This window comes from Cervus elaphus, chromosome 31, assembly GCF_910594005.1.
Source record: "Cervus elaphus chromosome 31, mCerEla1.1, whole genome shotgun sequence".
In the NCBI taxonomy this organism is placed as follows: Eukaryota; Metazoa; Chordata; class Mammalia; order Artiodactyla; family Cervidae; genus Cervus; species Cervus elaphus.
This window is the reverse complement of record NC_057845.1, coordinates 13,524,339-13,548,285: the sequence shown is the minus strand read 5'-3', so window position 1 is coordinate 13,548,285 and position 23,947 is coordinate 13,524,339.

Sequence of the window (23,947 nt, the reverse complement as noted above, 5' to 3'; positions counted from 1 at the left end):
CATATACAATAGGTATTGTTGTCAACCCAAAGACTGGAAAATGAATCAGGATTTTTTTCTGTGGTAAAAAAATGGCAGCAATGGCAGGTACTGTTCTTCTTACATTTTTCATCCTGCATTGTAGAATCTTAATTATTATTAATATTTAGGAACTCTTTCTCCAGTTCAGGAAGCTCCATAATAGAACTGAGAGACAATGATGTACTGGTCAAGGTTAAACACTTGCCTCTACCCATAAAAAGATGGATATATGTAGGAACAGAATTTATTATGAAGTTTAACAGTATAAATTATGCACAGCATATAATTTATAAATAATGGTAAGATAAATTATAATTTTTTACTATGCATTCCATGTAGCTAATTGAATCTCGCCATATGCTTTCTTTTTATATGTATTGACTCTTGTATCTTAAGTTATTCGATATTAGCGTTTGATGGTTTTTGAATTTATGTGAAAGAGTATGACAAAAGTCAAAGAATAAAAACATTTGTCAGAACATTCCTCATTCTTTTGTGACATTAGTGATTTTCCTTTGCTGAAATGAATAATAGTCTGACTATTAGAAGTGCGTTTCCTCATTTCTGTTTTGCACACTGTAATGGTTATACATTTCAACTTAATGCATGATTGATATTAGCCTTATTCACACAGCCAAGTAATAAATAACTTTTATTTTTATTCAGTGTTTATGGTCTACATACTCTCATCAGAGTTGATTTTAAGTTATCAATATGACATCTTCAGGTATGGAGTTGGGAAGAGTGGCTCATTGGTATATAATCCTATAGTATTTCTACCACACAGCTTTAAGCCTGTAGCACAGTGAGATCACTGCCTGACAAAATCTGATCACATTGGTCTAGGTCCATATTTATCTAACCTAAGTGGTCGTTGGTTACTGCCTGTGAGAACAAAGTTGCTGTTCAGTTGTTCATCATGTTCAACTCTTTGTGACCCCATGGGCTACAACACTTCAGGCTTCCTTGTCCTTCGCCATCTCTTGGAGTTTGCTCAAACTCATGTCCATTTAGTCAATGATGCCCTCCAACCATCTCATCCTCTGTTGCCCCCTTCTCCTTCTTCCCTCCATCTCTCCAAACATCAGGAACTTTTCCAGTGAGTCAGCTCTTTGCATCAGGTGGCCAAAGTATTGAAGCTTCAGCATCAATCTTTTCAATGAATACTCAGGATTGATTTCCCTTAGGATTGACTTATTTGATCTCCTTGCTGTCCAAGGGACTCTAAAGAGTCTTCTCCAGAACCACAGTTTGAAAGCATCAATTTTTGGTGCTCAGCCTTTTTTATGGTCCAGCTCTCACATCCGTATATGACTACTGGAAAAACCGTACTTTTGACTAGATGGACCTCTGTCAGCAAAGTGATATCTCTGCTTTTTAATATGCTATCTAGGTTTGCCATAGTTTTTCCTCCAAGAAGCAAGTGTCTTTTAATTTCATGGCTTCAGGCACCATGCACAGTAACTTAAAATACCTTGGGGGCACATGTTATCAGTTAGAAAATAAAGTTTTGCATATGTATAGAATTTGCCACTAAAAATATTTTGAAAGTTGTAGGCATTCAGCCAGATTCATGAAAATCTCATTGGCTTAAGCATTAAGTCAGTCAGCCAGTCAGTTCAGTTGTTCAGTGATGTCTGACTCTTTTCAACCTCATGGGCTGCAGCACGCCAGGCATCCCTGTCCATCACCCACTCCTGAAGTTTACTCAAACTCATGTCCATTGAGTCAGTGATGCCATCCAAACATCTCATCTTCTGTTGTCCCCATCTCCACACATCTTCAATTTTTCCCAGCTTCAGGGTCTTTTCCAATGAATCAGTTCTCCTCATCAGGTAGCCAAAGTATTGGAGTTTTAGCTTAAGCATCAGTCCTTCCAATAAATATTCAGGACTGGTTTCCTTTAGGATCGACTTGTTGGGTCTCCTTGCAGTCCAAAGGTCTCTCAAGAGTCTTCTCCAACACCACAGTTCAAAACCATCAATTCTTCAGCACTCAGCTTTCTTTATAGTCCAACTCTCACACTCATACATAACTATCAGAAAAACCATAGCTTTGACTAGATGGACCTTTGTTGGCAAAGTAATGTCTCTACTTCTTAATATGCTGTCTAACTTGGTCATCACTTTTCTTCCAAGGTTTCACTTGACCTCAAAGGCTATTGCCTTTATAATGTCCTGTGACAGTCTAGTTACTCAGCATGGCAGCATAGCTGTAACGAAGAGACATCTGGATCCAATAAAGAGATACATGTATATGCTCCTAGGGAAGTAATTTTAGCCCCAAGAGCATTATTTAGTTATGACAGTTCACCAACTATGAGTAACTTCCACAGACCCACTTCCAGCTGGCAAACTAACCCCTAAAGTGGTAACATCCATACTCGGGCCCTAAAGACATTCTTCTTCACCCTTCATTTTTTAAACAGCAAATTCTAGAATTTTATAAATTTAGCTTATTTTATAACAGAAAGAAGCAATGAAATGGCAGTCCAGGCTTCAGAATGGGTTGTATTCTAAAAGCACTTCAACTTAATTTTTAATGAAAATTGAAAAATATAAAAAACTAAGTAATTAGCCTCCAACTAATAAAAATAAATGAAAAAAAAACAACAAACATCCAGTAAAGTCTTATATCTTAGAAAAAAAAAAAAATAAAATATATCTTGAGCTAAAACTTCCCAATCTTGCTCTCCACAATGCATTTAAATCAGTGCATTTGAAACTTTAATTCCATAAATAAATTTTTGAGCCCTGGAGTTCCCTGTTTTGTATAGTTTCATTTATTGACAGACTGATATTTTTCTTAAAATTCCCTATGAAATCATATTACCCTTTATTATATCTTTAACTGAGTGTATTTTTCTTTTTGCTTGTACACAACAATGCCCCTGTTAACTGATCAACATTTACCTAAAGGAGGCACTACCAGGGCTTTCCTGGTAGCTCAGCTGGTACAGAATCAGCCTGCAATGCAAGAGACCCAGGTTCAATTGCTGGGTTGGTAAGTTCTCCTGGAGAAGGGGTAGGCTACCCACTTTGGTGTTCTTGGACTTTCATGGTGACTCAGATGGTAAAGAACCGCCTGCAATGCAGGAGACCTGGATTTGATCCCGGGTTGGGGAGATCTGCTGGAGGAGGGCATGGTGGCCCACGCCAGTATTCTTGCATGGAGAATCCCCATGGACAGAGGAGCCTGGTGGGCTACAGTCCATGGGGTTGCAAAGAGTTGGAAAAGACTGAGCTACTAAGCACACAGCACAGGCAATGTATGTTTTTAATCTATTTTATACAGATATTTAGAAATGTCCTTAAATTTGGATTTAATATATATGATCTCATAATCATTCAGATGATGCTCTCACACAAAATACAACTGGCATTTACCCCTACTTTGTTTTGCATTATCCAGCAGATTTGGAGTTGAATTATTAACAGAGTGAGGAAGAGATGATAGAAAAGGGGAAAGAAAGAAGTCAATGCCATGAGTTCTATCTGGTCCTTTAGACTGTTCTTACCTGCAGCAATACATTTGAGAAAGCCCAGGCACAAAATAGGTTACTGTAGCTTGTAAGATATTAAAACAAATAAACAAAAACAAAAACAAAAAACCCTCTAACCTAATTTAACCTTGATTTGTAATCAAACTTTGCATCAACTTAGTAATTAAAAAAAAAATTTGTCCACCTTTACTATGCATATCTAAATATACTATTCACATATTTATTTCTTTAAACTGACACTGCCATTCTTATATGTGATAAATTTCACATTAAAAAATAATTACTACAAAAGATTACTACAAAAAGATAGCAATAAATTCAAGTATTCTATATAGAATATTTCTAAGCACTGACCTTTTTAATCCCTAGTTTTGCGTCTTTGCTCCAGGTGGGAAAATACTTTGTATGTAAACAGAGCATCACTTTCTTTATGTGTTCCAGCTTGTGAATTTTGCTTGAAGTTATGTGCTTTAGATGCCATCAATTATTTTTATTTTTATGTTTGTAGTAAGATAAGCTTTTAGCTATATTTAGCAGTACTCTCTAATACATCTCCTGTGAAGACAATATCTTCTCCTTGTACTCCCTGCAAGGGTCAAATGGACTGAAACCTACCTAAATTAGCAGGTAACACAGAACTTATGTTTGTCCATGTCTACCATATAATGTTTTTCTTTTAGAATAGATCTTTCAGGTTTTTGTGTATATTTTTAAACAATATCTACTTATAATTTGGCTAAGGAAATTAAAAGTCACAGAGTCCATGATTTTTTTTGTAAAACCTCACTCCCCTTCCCCTCTTTGCTAATTTCCAAATGAGTAAAATTTTTTGCTGTGTATATTTTCTCTATCAATCTCTGTTTTCAGAGGTACTACATCTAAAACCCAGTGGCTAATCTCCAAACTTTCTACATGACAAGAAAAGACATTTTAGAACTCCCCAAGACACCAATAAGGATACTAATATTCTTGTGTAGCATTAATACTAGAAAGGAACAAGTCCGTTAAACTTCACCTTTCAAACAATACATCAACGTTTTCTGATATCTCTGTGTCCATGGAGGAGGTCTCATACTCTTTAACTCATCACACTGCTATCTTCCCTACACCTGTTTAGAATGCCATGCTAACACTTCGTCATTACTGAGGTTGATGGGGCCATCTTTGAGGATGGGTTAGTGGCCCAGCTGGTTAAGAGTCCACTTGCAATGAAGGGGACCTGGGATAGATTCGTGGGTTGTGAAGATTCCCCTGGAAAAGGAAATTGGCAACCCACTCCAGTATTCTTGACTGGAAAATCCCAAGGACAAAAGTGTCTGGTGGGCTACAGTAAAGGGGGTTGCAAAGAGTCTGACGGGATTTTGTGACTAAAACCACCAGGATTCTTGGGTCTGTTCTGTCTTGTCACTGCTTTGTTATTGACTAACTTTGTTGCCAATAACTTCTGCTGCATTGTTCCACATGTAGATGGAAATAGAGATCCATTCAATAAGCAAGTCTTTGTTGTTGTTGTCGTTGTTGTTGAGTCAGTCAGTTGGGTCTTTATAGGACCCCAAAGACTGGAGCATGTCAGACTTCACTATCTCCAATAGTTTGCACAAACATGTCCATTGAATCAATGATGCCATCCAACCATCTCATCCTCTGTTGCCCCCTTCTCCTCCTGCCCTCAGTCTTTCCCAGCATCAGGGTCTTTTCCTATGAGTTGGCTCCTCGCATCAGGTAGCCAAAGAATTGGAGCTTCAGCTTTAGTATTGGCCCTTGCAATGAATATTAGTTGAAATTGATTTCCTTTAGGATGGACTGGTTTGATCTTCTTGCAGTCCAAGGGACTCTCAAGAGTCTTTTCCAACATCCTATCTCAAAAGCATCAATTTTTCAGTACTCAGACTTCTTTATGGTCCAACTATTACTTCCATACATGACTACTGCAAAAACCATAGTTTTGACTAAATGGACATTTATCAGAAAAGTGATGTCACTGATTGTTAACATGCTGTCTAGATTGGTCATAACTTTTCTTCCAAGGAGCAAGCATCTTTTAATTTCATGGCTGCAGGCACTATCCACAGTGATTTTGGAGCACAAGAAAATAAAGTCTGTCACTGTTTCCACTGTTTCCCCATCTATTTGCCATTAAGTGATGGGACTGGATGTCATGATATTAGTTTTCTGAATGTTGAGCTTTAAGCCAACTTTTTCACCCTCCTCTTTTACTTTCATCAAGAGGTTCTTTAGTTCTTCTTCACTTTCTTCCATAAGGGTGGTGTCATCTGCATATCTGAGGTTACTGATATTTCTCCTGGCTATCTTGATTCCAGTTTGTGCTTCCTCCAGCCCAGAGTTTCTCATGATGTGCTCTGCATATAAGTTAAATAAGCAGGGTGACAATATACAGCCTTGACGTACTCCTTTCTTGATTTGGACCTAGTCTGTTGATCCATGTCCAGCTCTAACTGTTTCTTCTTGACCTGCATACAGATTTCACAGGAGGCAGGTCAGGTGCTCTTTTGGAATTTTCCACAGTTTGCTGTGATCCACACAGTCAAAAGCTTTGGCATAGTCAATAAAGCAGCAGTAGATGTTTTTCTGAAATGAAGACTAAGTCTATGGCTTAAAATATAGGTTCATCTTTGTCTCAAGCACAAGAAATATGCAGGAAGTGTCCCAGAACAAACAGACCTTCTATGCTAGTGTTGGGACTTCATCCTCACCAATGCCTCTCTAAAAGATGAAAAGCTATCAAAACTACATAGAAAGCAGTAGGAGGAAAGCCTGAGGAAGTGTGTGATAGTTTGAGGAATTGTTCAGTAAATTATGAATCAACATCTCTTCTCACTCAGGGCAGATTGTGCTGTTCTTGTTGCTGTCCAGTTACAAAGTCGTATCTGACTCTTTGGACTGCAGCACTCTTTTGTCCTCCACTATCTCCCTGAGTTTGCTCAGATTCATGTTCATTGAGTCAGTGATACTATCTAAGCATCTCATCCTCTGCCATCTCTTTCTCCTTGAGCCTTCAATTTTTCCTAACATTGGGATCTTTTCCAGTGAGCTGACCCTTCACATCAGGTGGTTAGGCTTAACCATACAGCTTGTTTTGGTTAATGAATACCAGCATAAGCAAAGGCCAGGTTTCAGTTGTTCTCTGTTTGGGGTCTGGACCCAGAATAAGTGAATGTAAAGTAGAAAACTGTGCTCAACTTTGATCCAAGCTCAGCTCAAGAATATGCACCAAAATGGGTCCAACTCAGACCAATCGAACTGGAGATCTCTACAACACCAAGATGGTGGAGTAGAAGGCCATGTGCTCATCCTAGCCTGCTAGCACTCCAAAATTACAATTCGCTGCTGAGCATCCATCGACAGGAGAATGTTGGATCCTACCAAAAAAAAAAAAAAATACCCCACATCCAAGGACAAAGAAGAAGCCCCAGCAAGATGGCTGGAGGGGTGAAATAGCATTTAGAATCAAACCCCACACCCACCAGAGATGCTCAGAGGGCTCAAACAAAACCTTAAGTGCACCAGGAGACCCCCCGGAGACTAAGTCAGACCTGCCTTTGAGTGTTTGAGTGTCTCTTGTAAAGATACGGGTCAAAAGTGGCCTGCCGCAGGGGCAGGGGCTCTGGGTGCACCAGACCTAAGTATGGCATAAGTCCTATTGGAGGAGATTGCCATTAATCCCACAATAGAGCAGCTAGAACAGACTCTTGGAGGGCACAGACAAAACCTTATGCACACCAAGACCCAGGAGAAAGGAGCAGTGGCCCCATAAGAGACTGACCCAGGTTTGCCCATGAGTGCCCAGGAGTCTCCAGCAGAGGCATGGATCAGCAGGGAAGGCTGCAGGGTTGGGGGCATTGAGTATGAGAGTGTATGCACAAGACCTTCTGAAGGAGGCCGCCATTATCATTACCTTCACCATAGTTTGGCCTCAGGTCAAACAACAGGAAGGGAACACAGTCCCGCCCATCAGAACAAGACCCACTTTCCCCCTCAGTCAGTCTCTCCCATCAGGAAGCTTCCATAAGCTTCTTATCCATCAGAAGGCAGACAGAATGAAAACCACAATCACAGAAAACTAATCAAATGGATCACATGAGCCATAGCCTTGTCTAATGCAATGAAACTATGAGCCATGCCATGTAGGGCCACCCAAGATGGACAGGTCATGGAGGAAAGTTCTGAAAAAACTTGGCCCACTGGAGAAGGTAATGGCAAACCACTTCAGTATTCTTGCCTTGAGAACCACATGAACAGTATGAAAAGGCAAAAAGATAAGGCACAGAAAGATGAACTCCCCAGGTTGGTAGGTGCCCAATATGCTACTGGAGAAGAGGGGAGAAACACTCCAGAAAGAATGAAGAGATAGGGCCAAAGGAAAAAAAAAAAAATACCCAGTTGTGGATGTGACAGGTGATGGAAGTAAAGTCTGACGTTGCAAATAGCAATATTACATAGGAACCTGGAATGTTAGGTCCATGAATCCAAGTAAATTAGAAGTGGTCAAACAGGAGATGGCAAGAGTGAACTTCGACATTTTAGGAATCAGTGAACTAAAATGGACCTGAATGGGTGACTTTAACTCATTTGAATGTTGTATCTACTACTGTGGGCAAAAATCCCTTATAAGAAATGGAGTAGCCATCATGGTCAACAAAAAGAGTCCAAAATGCAGTACCTGGATGCAATCTCAAAAATGACAGAATGATCTCTTTTCATTTCCAAGGAAAATCATTCAATATCATGGTAATCCAAGTCTATGCCCTGACCAGTAATGCTGAAGAAGCTGAAGTTAAACCGTTTTATGAAGACCTACAAGACCTTCTAGAACTAACACCCAACAAAGATGTCCTTTTCATTACAGGGGACTGGAATGCAAAATTAGGAAGTCAAGAAACACTTGGAGTAACAGACAAATTTGGCCTAGGAGTACAGACTGAAGCAGGGGAAAAGCTAATAGAGTTTTGCCAAGAGAACGCACTGGTCATAGCAAACACCCTCTTCCAACAACACAAGAGAAGACTCTACACATGGACATCACCAGATGGTCAATACTAAAATTAGATTGATTATATTCTTTGCAGCCAAAGATGGAGAAGCTTTATACAGTCAGCAAAAGCAAGACTGGGAGCTGACTGTGACTCAGATCATGAACTCTTTAGTGCCAAATTCAGACTTAAATTGAAGAAAGTAGGCAAAACCCACTAGACCATTCAGGTATGACCTAAATGAAATCCCTTACGATTATACAGTGGAAGTGACAAATAGATTTAAGGGATTGCATATGATAGACAGAATGCCTGAAGAGCTATGGACAGAGGTTCATGACATTGTATAGGAAGCAGTGATCAAGACCATCCCCAAGAAAAAGAAATGCAAAAAGGCAAAATGGTTGTCTGAGGAAACCTTACAAATAGCTGAGAAAAAAAAGAGAAGCAAAAAGCAAAGGAGAAAAGGAAAGATATACCCATTTGAATGCAGAGTTCCAAAGAATAACAAGGAGAGATAAGAAAGCCTTCCTCAGTGATCATTGCAAGGAAACAGAGGAACACAATAGAATGGGAAAGACTAGAGATCTCGTTAAGAAAATTAGAGGTACCAAGGGAACATTTCATTCAAAGATGGGCACAATGAAGGACAGAAATGGTATGGACCTAACAGAAGCAGAAGGTATTAAGAAGAGGTGGCAAGAATACACAGAAGAACTGGACAAAAAAGATCTTCACGACCCCAATCATCACGATGGTGTGATCACTCACCGAAAGCCAAATATCCTGGAATGTGAAGTAAGTGGACCTTGGGAAGCATCACTACAGACAAATCTAGTGGAGGTGATGGAATTCCAGTTGAGGAGAAGGGTACAACAGAAGATGAAATGGTTGCATGGCGCCACTGACTGGATGGACATGAGTTTGAGTAAGCTCCAGGAGTTGGTTATGGACAGGGAAGCCTGGCATGTTGCAGTCCATGGTGTCCTTAGGGCCATACAATGTCAGACACGACTGAGTAAATGAACTGTACTGAACTGACTCTCTGTATTTGAAGAGTAAATTCTTAGTTTTGAATATCAGTAAATCTTGAAGTTGTCTCCCCCAGTGACTCAGTGTTAAAGGATCCGCCTGCAACGTAGGAGACACAAGTCTATCCCTGAATCAGGAAGGTCCCCCAGAGAAGGAAATAGCAGGCCACTCAAGTATTCTTGCCTGGGAAATCCCAAGTACAGAGTAGCCTGTTTGGCTACTGTCCTTAGGGTTACAAAGAGTCAAACACAACAACTAAACAACAAGAACAAATTTTGAGGTTGCTTATTACAGACAACTTTAGTTGACTAATCCAGAGTGTTCTACCTGCAGCATCCTGCATGTATTCTTATTATCCTGCATTTCATTGCTAATACCACATAGGTGTATAAATGTGCACACTCAAAGCAGTCCCTAAATACTCTTACACAAGCCACACTTCAGCCACTGATTTATTTCAGTAATTTCAGAAATCAACACCCACCAAGAATTTTAATTTCTTTGCTCACTTAACTCTAGAAGAAACTTGAGGGACAGAATAGAAATTACTTTTACCTTTTCTGTGCTTTTAACCTCAATCTGCTACTTTTCCACCTAGCTGCTTTGTCTAATATTTCCAAATTCCTCTCTAGAGACTTTCAAATTTTAAAACAAAGTGTCTCTGTAACTTCAACTCTTCCCTGAACATCCTTGATTTGTGGTTGTAGTTGTTGCTGCCCCCCCAATCAAAAGCTATCATTTTCCTCAAAGGCTTCCTTCCTTTTCTGTGACATGTGTGTGTCTATTTTTTATGTTATTACTGGATATCTCTAAACAGTGAGCTTAGAAATGATTATACTTATGTTTATTCCTTTATATATTTTTTCATAACCACCATTTCTCTACAATGCAGAGGGACTTTCCTGGTTGCTCAGTGGTAAAGAATCCACAGGAGACTTGAGTTTGATCCCTAGGTGGGGAGGTTCCCCTGAAGAATGAAATGGCAATCTATTCCAGTACTCTGATCTGGGAAATACCATGTATGGAGGAGCCTGGTGGGCTACAGCCCACAGGGTTGCAAAGAGTTGGACACCACTAAGCAACTTCCATGCACTAGAGATGTAGTGCATGCTATTTAATGCATTATTAAATGACCTGGAAAAATGCAAAAAAACTTTTAGCTTTATTTATTTATTAAAGTCACAGAGTAATTATTTCAACTACTTTGCTAGTGTTAACATCAACTTGTTTAAGGATTTAGACTAGCTTTTGCTTAATCTGTCATTACATTTTAAATTTTAAAATAAAATATAAAGCCCAATAGATTCAGTAAGAATCATAGGAATTTTAATTTTTATTATCATCAATGTTGCTGATGGTAAATTGGACAGTCTATTTAAAATGCTGACCCTTTGAGAGTTAGTAAAAGATATATTAATTAGGAATTTTTAGTTCTTGAACCATTAATTCTGTTCTTTATAAATACATTGGAAAATATTCATTTAATACTTCAGCAGTTTTATTGTCCTTGCTATCTTATTTCTCATTTCATGCCAAAGAACTCTAATTTCCTCCTTGATTAGCCCTTGCTGTGATAATAATGAAAAACTATTTTAAATATAAGAAATCTTTATCCATAAGGATTTGATATCTTTTTTATTTTGATTTTTATTGTCTTTCTGATTCCCACCATCATGTTATTTCCACATCTTATTTAAATGTTACTGTCTTTTTCTAAAATGAGAATTAACATCTTTTAGTTTATTTTTAATTTGTTCAATTAGGTACACTTATTAATTTTCTTTTTTATTAGAATATGATTTAAAATAATTCTTTGGTTCATAAGTATATATGGTGATATACAATATCCAAGATTCAAATCATGTTTGCACAAAATATAAATGTTTGAGCTGATTATGATTCACTCCATATTTCAATTGCTTTGTTGGCTTCCCATGTGCTATTAATAAGTAGCAACATTCCTGCCATAGCTCCCAAAGACTTTGGCAGGTCTTCCTGATCCCATGACACAGAGCTATTCTTCTACCATTCTTTATATTGCAGGCCCTTTGGGATCTTATCTATGTTTTAGCATGCCACCTACTCTCCAAACTCAAGTACTATTCATGATTAAACTTTATCCAGGTTGTTGTTATTGTTGTTCAGACGTTCAGTCTGAAGGCACAGAAAAATGTACTGTACTTAAATCCTTAAATTTTTAACTGTTATGGAAGGAATTATCCTCTCCCAAATTGATATGCAGAAGCCTGAAACTCCAATATGACTGTATCTGGCTAGAGGGCCTTTAAGGAAATTTGTTGTTGAACAGTCACTCAGTTATATCTGACTGTTGGTGAAACCATGGACTGCAGGGTTCCCTGTCCTTCAATATCTCCCAGATTTTCCTCAAACTCATGCCCATGAGTCAGTGACACCATTCAACTATTTCATCTTGTCATCCCCTTTTCCTTTTGCCTACAATCTTTTCCACCATCAGAGGCTTTTCTAATGAGTTGAGTGTTAGTATTAGGTAGCCAAAGTATTGGAGCTTCAGCTTCAGCTCCAGTCTTTTCAATGAATATTCAAGGTTGATTTCATTTAAGATTGTCTGGTCTGATCTTCTTGCAGTCCAAGGGACTCTCAAGAGTCTCCTCCAACACCACAGTTCAAAAGGATCAATTTTTCTGTGCTCAGCTTTCTTTATAGTCCAACTCTCATCCATGCATAGTCATCCATACATGACTACACGAAAAACCATAGCGTTGACTAAATGGACCTTTGTCAGCCAAGTAATGTCTGTGCTTTTTAATAGTCTTTCTAGGTTGGACATAACTTTTCTTCCAAGGAGCAAGCATATTTTAATTCCATGGCTGTAGTCACCATCTGCAATGACTCTGAAGCCCAAGAAAATAAAGTCTGTCACCACTTGCATTGTTTCCCCAACTATTTGCCATGAAATGATGGGACCAGAGGCCATGATCTTCATTTTTTGAATGTTGAGTTTTTCACTCATTTTCAGCCAGCATTTTCACTCTCCTCTTTCAACTTGATCAAGAGACTCTTTAGTTCCTCTTCAATTTCTGCCAGAAGGGTGGTGTCATCTGCATATCTGAGGTTGTTTTCTCAAATTTCTGGAAATCTTGATTCCAGCTTGTGCTTCATCCAGCCAGGCATTTCACATGATATACTCTGCATATAAGTTAAATAGACATATAAGTTATTTAAGCTAGGTGAAAATACACAGCCTTGTTGTGCTCCTTTCCAGTTCAGAAGCAGTCTGTTGTTCCACATGTGGTTCTAACTATTGTTTTTTGACCTACATACAAGTTTCTCAGGTGTCAAGTAAGGTGGTCTTATTCCTATCTCTTTTATTTTCCAAAGCTTTTTGTGATCCACACAGTCAAAGCCTTTAGTGTAGTCAATCAAGCAGAAATAGATGTTTCTTCTGAAATTCTCTTGCTTTTGTAATGAGGCAACAGATGTTGGCAATTTGATCTTTGGTTTCTGCCTTTTCTATTTCCAGCTTGTACATCACAAAGTTCTCAGTTGACCTACTGTTGAAACCTAGCTTCAAGGATTTTGAGCATTACCTTGCTAACATGAGAAGTGATTGCAAATGTGCAATAGTTTGAGCATGTTTTGAAATGCCCTTTGGGCTAGGAATGGAAATTGTTTGTTTTTTTTTCAGTCCTGTGGCCATTACTGAGTTTCCCAAATTTGCTGGTGTATTGAGTGCAGCATTATCTTTTAGGGTTTGAAATAACTCACTTGGAATCCATCACCTCCACTAATTTTGTTTATAGGGATGTTTCCTAAGGCCCACTTGACTTCATATTCCAGGATGTCTGGGACTAGATGACTGATCACACCATCATAGTTATCTGGGTAATTAAGATCTTTTTTGTACAGTTTTTCTGGTATATTTGCCACCTATTCTTGATATCTTACTGCTTTCTTTAGGTCCATATTATTTCTGTCCTTTATTGTGCCAATCTTTGCAAGAAATGTTCCATTGGTATCTCTAATTTTCTTGAAGAGACCTCTAGTCTTTCTCATTCTATTGTTTTCCTCTATTTCTTTGCATTGCTTACTTTGGAAAGCTTTCCTATCTCTCCTTGCTATTCTGCATTCAGATGGGTAGATCTTTCCTTTTCTCCTTTGCCTTTAGTTTCTCTTCTTTTCTCAGCTATTTGTAATCCCTCTTCAGGCAACTACTTTGCCTTCTTGCATTTCTTTTTCTTGGGGATGGTTTTGATCGCCACCTCCAGTGCAATGTTACAAACATCTGTCCACAGTTCTTCAGGTACTCTGTCTACCAGATCTAGTCCCTTGAAACTATTCATCATCTCCACTGTGTAATCATAAGGAATTTGATTTAGGTCATACCTGAATGGCCTAGTGATTTTCCCTACTTTCTTCAATTTGAGCCTGAATTTTGCAATAAGGAGCTGATGTTCTGAGCCACAGTCAGCTCCAGGTCTTGTTTTTGCTGACTGTATAGAACTTCATCTGTGGTTGCAAAGAATATAATCAATCTGATTTTGTTATTGACCAACTGGTGATGTCCATGTGTAGAGTCATCTCTTGTATTGTTGGAGTTTATCCTGTTAAATTCTATTAATTCTTAAACTATTGGTTCAGAAGTCTTTACCTTAGAAAATGTGAGAGCAGGTAAATAGTTAAAGTATTGTCACAAGAACTTAGTAGTGAAATATTAAAACTCTGATATAAGTTAACATTATTAATAATAGCATCTTACTAATGGTAACGACAACTGAATTTTTAGAATGAATGAGTTTTTAGAATTTTTTAGTACCTCGGGCACTCTTTTATATACTTTATATGGATTATCTGACTGATATTCATAAAGAGTCATGAGGTATCTACAGGTATCTTTATATTTAAAGAAAGAAAAATAAAGTGAGGGTAAGAGACAATAAGTAACTTTTCCTAAGTGCTGATGCAAAAAGGCAAATTCAAATAATGGAACAATAAGGCCCATGTCTCCAAAATCACTGCAGATTGTGATTGCAGCTATGAAATTGAAAGACACTTACTCCTTGGAAGGAAAGTTATGACCAACCTAGACAGCATATTAAAAAGCAGAGACATTACTTTGTCAACAAAGGTCTGTCTAGTCAAGGCTATGGTTTTTACAGCAGTCATATAGGGATGTGAGAGTTGGGCTACAGAGAAAGCTGAGCAATGAAGAATTGATGCTTTTGCACTGTGGTGTTGAAGAAGACTCATGAGAGTCCCTTGGACTGCAAGGAGATCCAACCAGTCTATCCTAAAAGAGGTCAGTCCTGGGTGTTCATTGGAAGGGCTGATGTTGAAGCTGAAACTCCAATACTTTGGCCACCTGATACAAAGAGCTGACTTATTTGAAAAGACCGTGATGCTGGGAAAGATTGAGGACAGGAGGAGAAGCAGATGACAAAGGATGAAATGGTTGGATGGCATCACCAACCCAATGGACATGAATTTGAGTAAACCTCAGGAGTTGGTGAAGGACAGGGAGGCCTGGTGTGCTGCAGTTCATGGGGTTGCAAAGAGTCAGACACCACTGAGTGACTAAACTGAACTGAACTGAAGTCCCATGTCTCAATAATATGTAGCTTCAGACCCTGGATTTTACTGCAACTTAAAAGAATGAGAAAGCACGATGTATATTATAACATACTTTAGTATAAAAATATTGACACTAAAATGTCATTGTTTGAACTAATGTAAAACTAGGGACATCAAAATGAAGTGTAAATATTCTTTAGATCACCTCATACTTCTAAATGTAATTTCTGATTTTGATTAGCTAACTTCCATAGTGCAGATTTATTATCATCTTTTTGTCCTGGAGTAGCAAAAAATCATGTCAACCTCCATCTGAGAAAAGACATTCAATTAGAATAACAGCATGCTCAGTTTTTCTTTTAATATTTCTTGTTTAATGATGGAACAAATTGCATTCTTCTTTAGCTCTTGTCTATTTGTTTCTTTGGCTGTTTAGCCTCTGAATTCAAAGTTAATTAAAAATAGCTTAAAACATTTTATCTAGGAAATATTTAGCAATTTAGATTTGATTGCTGTTAATATTCAAAATATGCAAGAATAAACACAGTGTTATGGTGTAGTACAATGATGTTCATTAATCATCAAGTGGTTGTTGATGACCTCCTATGCTTCAGATGCTATTAAAGAAGGTCAACGTGGTTGGAACTTAACTGTCATGAGGGAGTGTGTGCAGGCTAAGCCGCTTCTGTTATGTCCGATTCTTTGCAACCCCATGGATTGCAGACTGCCAGGCTCCTCTGTCCATGGGATTCTCCAGGCAAGAATGCTGGAGTGGCTTGCCATACCCTCCTCCAGGGATCTTCCCAACCTGGGACTGAAACCACGTCTGTTTTGCCTGTCTCCTGCACTGGGTTCTTTACCACTAGCATCAGCTGGGAAGGACTTGTCAATGGGGAGATTATGCAAAATTGTTGGAAAGGTGGAAAAAAAGTATTAATAGATGTGCATAGCCAAACTGCACCATGGTTCAGTTTTATATTAAATGTCTGACAAATACATGGCACATAGATTCAAAGTTAAGTATTAGGTGAATGATAGATAAAGATAGTAAGAGAAATAGGTATAGCCATACATATTTTAAGGCCTATAGTATACAGGTTGTTATATACAAGTATGTGGATACCAGTACCATTAGTCTTATATGTCTGATAGAATATTAAGTGTATTTTCATTCAGCCTGTGTTTTTGTAAGATTTCCTGTTACAGCGATAGTTCAATAGGACACTTCACATATATCAGTGAATGTTTTTATGCTGATTTTTATGGGCTTCACTGGTGGCTAAGAGGGTAAAGAATCTGCCTGCAATGTGGGATACCTGGGTTTGATTCCTGGGTTGGGAAGATCCCCTGGAGAAGGCAATGGCAACCCACTCCAGTACTGTTGCCTGGAAAAGCCCATGGACGGGCAAGGAGCCTGGTAGGCTACAGTCCATGGGGTCACAAAGAGTTGGACATGACTGAGCGACTTCACGTTCACTTTATGTAACAGAAATAACCAGTGATCTATAGTCTCTCTCTCTAAACTACAGCTAAAATAATACATCCATCTCGAGTTAAACTTTCCTACCACAACGGTGTACTGGGTCATTGATAATGTGGCACATCCATTCAGGGTAACCAAGACAACCATTGTTTCCCAGGTTATCATTCCTAAGGACACTACATTATGTGCTGTTAAATTCTGACAAAATTTTTATAAAAATGCAACAACTCAGAAGCTCTTTATACAGAATAACCTGTATATGAACATCACTAGTGTCTAGATTCTAGTAATGCCAACAACATTAAAGTGAATGATGATGAAATTGTCTATCAGAAAGAATGAAGGTATGTGTTTGTTAAATATTCAACTTGTAAAGAATTAGTACAAAGATTTGCAAAGAACTGGTACACAATTTGAGAAATAAAAATTAAGATTATTAGAAGAGTAAATAAAATACACCCCAGTGTGAGGGAGGAGTCAGGAATCAGAAACCACAATACGGTTTAAATTTTTTTTTAAGCTGCTTTCTAAGGATTTTATAACATTAACATATAATGATTAGAGAGCCTTCAATGATCCAGCCAAGAAAAAGCAACTGTTTGGATGATCCAACTGTGTACTGAGAGCATAAAACAACCCATACCATGAGAATTGTTTACTTTGATGGCTTGATTTGTGGATTAGAATCCGGAAAGTGAAAGTTTTGGTTGTTCAGTCCTGTCCAACTCTTTGGGATCACAGGAATTATAGCCCACCAGGCTCCTTTATCCTTGGAATTTTCCAAGCAAGAATACTGGAGTGTATAGCCATTTTCTCCCCCAGGGGATCTTCCTGATCCAGGGATCCAATCCAGGTCTCCTGCATTGGAGGAAAATTCTTTACCATCTGACTCACCAGGAAATCCCCTAGAATGTGGAAGCAATGGACAAATTAGTTGAAGCAAGACAAATTGATAGAGAAAATGGAAGTGTGCAAACAGATTATTTTTACATTGACTTTTTCCATTAAGCACATATCTCTACCCACACTTTCAGTACCTTGCCAGAAAATTGTGGCCTGCCCTTGCTCCTCTGAAAAGGAATACCTTTTCATACCAAGAAAACCACTTCTAGTTCAACTAATTTCCACCATCCTTCAAAATCTGCATATTTCAATGTATTTATGTGTCCTAGAAAATGACACATTCAGTGACTAGCCTGGCTTCTAGATTAGGATTCTCCCAGACTCAAAAGTTAAAATACCTCAGATACGAATTCATTTGGGAAAAAATAATGACAAAAAACAGACAGAATAGAACATAGTCCCATTATCTTGGCAACCATGATGCTACAACCCTCCTTACTCTGCTCTTCTCCTCGCTGTTAAACTTTTTGGCTTCATAATGCTCTAACTCCTTCTGCCTTAACCCAACATTCAACTCCTCACTCATGAATTCATACTTTTTACAGAGTCCACACTGGACATATTCTATTTACTCTTCTAATAATCCTAATTTTCATTTCTCAAATTGTGTACTAGTTCTTTGCAAATTCCTGTACTAATGTTTTACAAGTTGAATATTTAACAAACATGTATCTTCATAAGGCAACTATTATTATTCTCAATACATAGATTTTAAAACTAGTTTCTAGAAAGATTTTTGTTGTTCAGTTGCTCAGTCATATCCGACTCTTTGTGACCCCATGACCGCAACATCCAGGCTTCCCTGTCCTTCACCATCTCCAGAGCTTACTCAAACTCATGTCCATTAAGTCGGTGATGCCATCCAAACATCTCATCCTCTGTCATCCCATTATCCTACTGCCTTCAATCTTTCCCAGCATCAGGGTTTTGTCCAATGAGTCAGCTCTTCGCAGCAGGTGGCCAAAGTATTGGAACTTCAGCTTCAGCATCAGTCCTTCCAGTGAATATTCAGGGTTGATTTCGTTTAGCATTGTCTGGTTTGACTGATTTAGAAATATTGAGGCAATTATTAATTGTTAATTATCGGGACCAAACATTCTAGTCAGCTCTATCTGACTCCAATGTCTATTTATTTAACCAGCACATAGGACAGACTCCTTATAAAGGAAATAGACATTTGCCATTTCCCTCAAGGCACGTTTTACCAAGAGCCTTGGAAAAGGCTTTATTTTTCTTTCACAAGGATCAGAAATGATGTTGAATTTGGCACACTCCTTGCTCCAGAAACAGGCTTTCTAGATGGTACAGTAGTAAAGAATCCACCTGCTAATGCAGCGGGTGCAAGAGATGCAGATTCAATCCCTGGGTCAGGAAGATCCCTTGGAGGAGGAAATGGCAACCCACTTCAGTGTTCTTGCTTGGTAAATTCCATGAACAGAGGAGCATGGTGGACTACAGTCCAAGGGATTGGAAAGAGTTGAACACGACTAACCACATACACTATTTGCTCCACCTTGTCAATTCAAATCCATATTTTTGAATCTCACTGAAAACAGTTCTTCACTTTATGCCTAGTATTTCTAAGATTCTCCATTATTCCTATTCTACTCTTTTTCACCAAGCTAGTAGACTCTATCCAACTGAACGTTTGTATTCCTCAGTTTTATTGCCTTGCACTCATAGTCCCTAGTTCATACATTTGTTTTATCTTGCCTTTGAAGATGAAGTGAAAGAGTATAAAGTCTCCTGTATCAGTATACGGATTGTTACTTAAAGTATCTCTGCTTATGTCTTCAGAGATAACCTTTTGGAATAAACCCTTCACAGGACGGTGAGGCAGATCTATACCCTCCTTACCCCACTGGCACACATTTCAAGCTTATACCAGTGCAGGGACTCTGCAACACGTGCCCTGGGAAGGTAACTGACAATTCTCTGGATCTCAACTGACAACAAATGAATCCAAAGACAGTTCATGCATTTTTGAATGAATTTCATGTTTTCATAAAATTTTGTATTCTTATTTTTCAGAATGGCAGAAACATCATCTCTTAAACCTTTAGTGATTTGCATGTAATTTTCTTCTGGAGTGATCCTATTTTGCATATTTAGATTGTTGTTGTTTCATTGCTAATTCATATTCGACTCTTTGAGACTCCATGCACTATAGCACACCAGACTCCTCTGTCCATGAAATTTTGCAAGCAAGAATATGGGAATGGGTTGCCATTTCCTTCTCCAGGGGATCTTCCCAACACAAGGGTCAAATCCGCTTGACAGGTGGATTCTTTAACACTGTGCCTTCTGGGAAGCCCAATATTTAGATTACATTTCTTTAAATTAGTATTTCCACTTTGACTCTAATCCAATATCTGTTTGGGAACTTAGTGAAGGTTTTTTTTTTTTTTTTTTAATTGGAGGATAATTTTTTAACAATCTTGTGTTGGTTTCTGCCATTTATCTTTGCTGTGTGTTTGCAATTTTCATAATCAAACACTCAAGAAACAAATTATTAGCTAAATGATATAGACACATAATATTATTAGAGTATAAAGGCATTAGATTTGTATTTTACTACATGTAACCATTAGAACAAAAAATATATAGGGGAGTAACAATTATTACAAAAATTTTTCTCAGAAGATTTCTGACAAATGAATTGGGCTGACCATTGACCTATCTAAGAATTTGGAACAAAACTTTCACACTTTACAGGAAAACTAAGTTTGTCTGCAGTTCAGATAGTCTCTAAATTTTTCTCTCTCAGTAGCCATTCCATCTCAGCATGCAAATACAATTGCTTGTAATCAGCATCCATAATAGTGCACAACAAAGAGAATGATTTCAACTTTAACATGTTGACCTTTACATATTTCACATAAATTCAGTAAAGACATTTGGTCCTCATTTCCAAGAGAGCTATATCATTCAATGAATGTATTGTGGTTTGCAAGTACATTGATAACAAACTTAATTTTTCTTTTAGCTGACATTTGGTCATAACAATGACCCTTTGGAACTGAGTAAATATATAGGATTCATGAACAATTAAAATATGGAGTGGGTTACCCTTCCCTTCTCCAGTGGATCTTCCTGACCCAGAGATCAAATCCAGGTCTCCCACATTGCAGGCATATTCTTTGCCTTCTGAGCCATCAGGGAGGCCAAATATATTGGTTTCCTGAACAGTTAAAATGTGGGAACCTAAGAGAGAGGCCAGGAGAGAGAGAAGACAAGAGAAGAATGTTCCCTCTGTTAATAGGAACAGATGAAGGCTCCAACAAATCATTTTTTTTTTTAAAGTTTACATATTTTGATCTTAAATTTAATATTCTATTTGACCTTATATGTTACTGAGTGACTTTTATGGTATTTACTATTATAGATTTTGAGTAGCAATTTCTTGCTTAAAACATAGGGGTTTTAAATACTTTGACAGTTCAATGGCACTGATTTCTGTTTGCAGGCAGGGTAAACACTTGGCATCATGAAAGTGAACAGGGCACAGATAGGAACTGAAGCTTATAAAGAAGTAAAAAACAAACACAAAAAACTCCATATAGAAAAACAAAAGGTATATTCCAAGAAGGTCACCATGACAGGAAATGAGTACATTTGAATATTCTCATTACAAGCCATGAAAAAAATCTCTTTGATGATAATCATATTACATAGTACCTGAGTCATACCACTAATCAAAACACTTATATTTATCTGGATTACTAACAATACTTCAGATTTCAGTTATACATCATTTCACAGTATTCTGGCCTGGAGAATTCCATGGACTGTTTTAGTCTATGGGGTCGCGAAGAGTTGGAGATAACGGAGTGACTTTCACTTTCGCTTTCACATATCTAGTCTTTTATATAATCTGTATCAAATTGAATATTAACATGTCAAAAACACTCATAACCTTACAAGAGATGCTTGAAAAAATGAATGAGTTTTTGAATTATTAAATGAATAATTTTATGTTATTCAAAATTCCAGGACTTTAAAATCAAACTTTGACATTTTGCGTGTGAGCATGCTGAGTCATGTCTGACTCCTGCAACTCCACAGACTGTATCCTGCCAGGGTCCTCTGTCCAGTGAGTTTTCCAGGCAAGAATACTGGAGTGGGTTGTCATTTCCTTCTCCAGGATTGTACATTTTAAATATAAAGAAATTATTTAATGTTTGTGTTTGTATATTTGAAAGCATTAATGTGTTTTTTACAGTTTTAATAATTATATCACACATAGCTATATTATGAAAGATAATGGAAACTGAAGAATAATGTACAATTTGGGGTAGAAATGCTCCCCTTTCAGATTAATGTGTATAATTACTGTAATGCAGTAGCCTAGGCCTATAAAAGATGTAACGTTAAACAGTAAAGAAAGCAGTTTACTTTTTCTTGCTTCCTTTATTCTTTGGAATTATCATCTACCTTTAAATTCCTTTCCACTGTATGCAGATCACCCCCATTAGAAGTTCTGTTGTACACAGTCCAAAGCAAGATCTATGTGCCATGGACACTACTGCCTTTTACTCCCCAAATTTCTGTCCTTCCAGTCTGACATGGCAAACAAGGCTTTGTCATGATGCTGAAATTTGTGACACTAAGTGCTATTGTTCTTGGAGCCCTAGCTCCACTCTCATAGACTTTGCAAGTGAAACTGGCACTGATGAAAACCAGAATATATTTACCAACTGGACTCAGTTCCTTGGAACAACAGTGAGCCGAAGCCATTTGTGCTTCTTGCGCTTAAGAAGAGGTAATGCCGTTTCCCTTTATCTATTGGATTGGCTAAAGAGATCATTCAAAACCTTAAGATTGAAACTGAAGAGTGCTTTGAGAGCAAACTCATAGAAAAACATATTGGATTGGCCAAAAAATAATATAACATCTTGTGGAAAAACCTGAATGAGCACTTTGGCCAACCCAATATGTTTTTCTATGATTTTGTTCTCAAAGCAATCCTACATTTCAATCTGAAGTTTTTGAACCAATCTTTTCAATTTTTGTGTTTGTTTTTATAGAACTCTTAAACCTTAATTCCCCCACCGTGCCTGATAAAAGTCCACCAAGCCTGGTTATCAAGCTAAAAGAAAGTGAAAGAAAGTGTCGCTCAGTTGTGTCTGACTCTTTGTGACCCCACAAACTCTAACCTGCCAGGCTCCTCTGTCCATGGCATTCTCCAGGTAAGAATACAGGTGTGGGTAGCCATTAACTTCTCTAGGAGATCATCCTGACCCAGAGATTGAACCCAGGTCTCCAGTATTATGCGCAGATTCTTTATGAGCCAGCAAGGAAGCTCAATTATCAAACTAATGTTATTGAAAAAGTTGATATGCATGATTCTCTTTTTCCTTTTTTTCCCTTTATTTATTTATTTTTTCAGTGGGTTTTGTCATACATTGATATGAATCAGCCATAGATTTACACGTATTCCCCATCCTGATCCCCCCTCCCACCTCCCTCTCCACCCGATTCCTCTGCGTCTTCCCAGTGCACCAGGCCCGAGCACTTGTCTCATGCATCCCACCTGGGCTGGTGATCTGTTTCACTATAGATAATATACATGCTGTTCTTTCAAAACATCCCACTTTCACCTTCTCCCACAGAGTTCAAAAGTCTGTTCTGTACTTCTGTGTCTCTTTTTCTGTTTTACATATAGGGTTGTCATTACCATCTTTCTAAATTCCATATATATGTGTTAGTATGCTGTAATGTTCTTTATCTTTCTGGCTTACTTCACTCTGTATAATGGGCTCCAGTTTCATCCATCTCAGTAGAACTTTTTCTTAAAATGAGTTATTGCTCAGGAAACTTTCCCTTAAAGTCTTAGATATCTGATCAATTGCATGATAAATTCTACACCTGCTCTCTAAACAAAAATATAGATATCAATGGCAATGTATGTATGTGTGTGTGTTAGTCATTCAGTTGTGTCTGACTCTTTGTGACCCTATGAACTGTATCCTGCCAGGCTCCTCCATGGGGATTTTCCAAGGAAGAATACTGGAGTAGGTTGCCAGTTCCTTCCTAACCCAGGGATTGAACTCACATATCCTGCGTTGGTAGGCAGATTCATTACCATTGAACCACCTGGGAAGCCCAGAAAGAGTGGAGAAGAGTGATGAATTGGGAATTTTGGATTTACATATACACACTGTTATAGATAAAATAGATAACCACCAAGGGTCTACTGTATAACACAGGGAACTATATTTAATATTTTTTTATAAACTATAAGGGAAAAGAAACTGGAAAAATAGATAGTTTTGTATGTATAACTGGAGCACTTTGTTGTACACCTGAAACTAACACAACATTGTAATCAACTATACATGAATGAAAAGTAACTTAATTTAAATTAAATAAAATGAAAAAAGAATATGATAGAATAAGAGAAATAGAGAGTAGGCAAACATCATAATTCTGGGGGGCATTTAGGACCAAACCACCCTAGAGTCT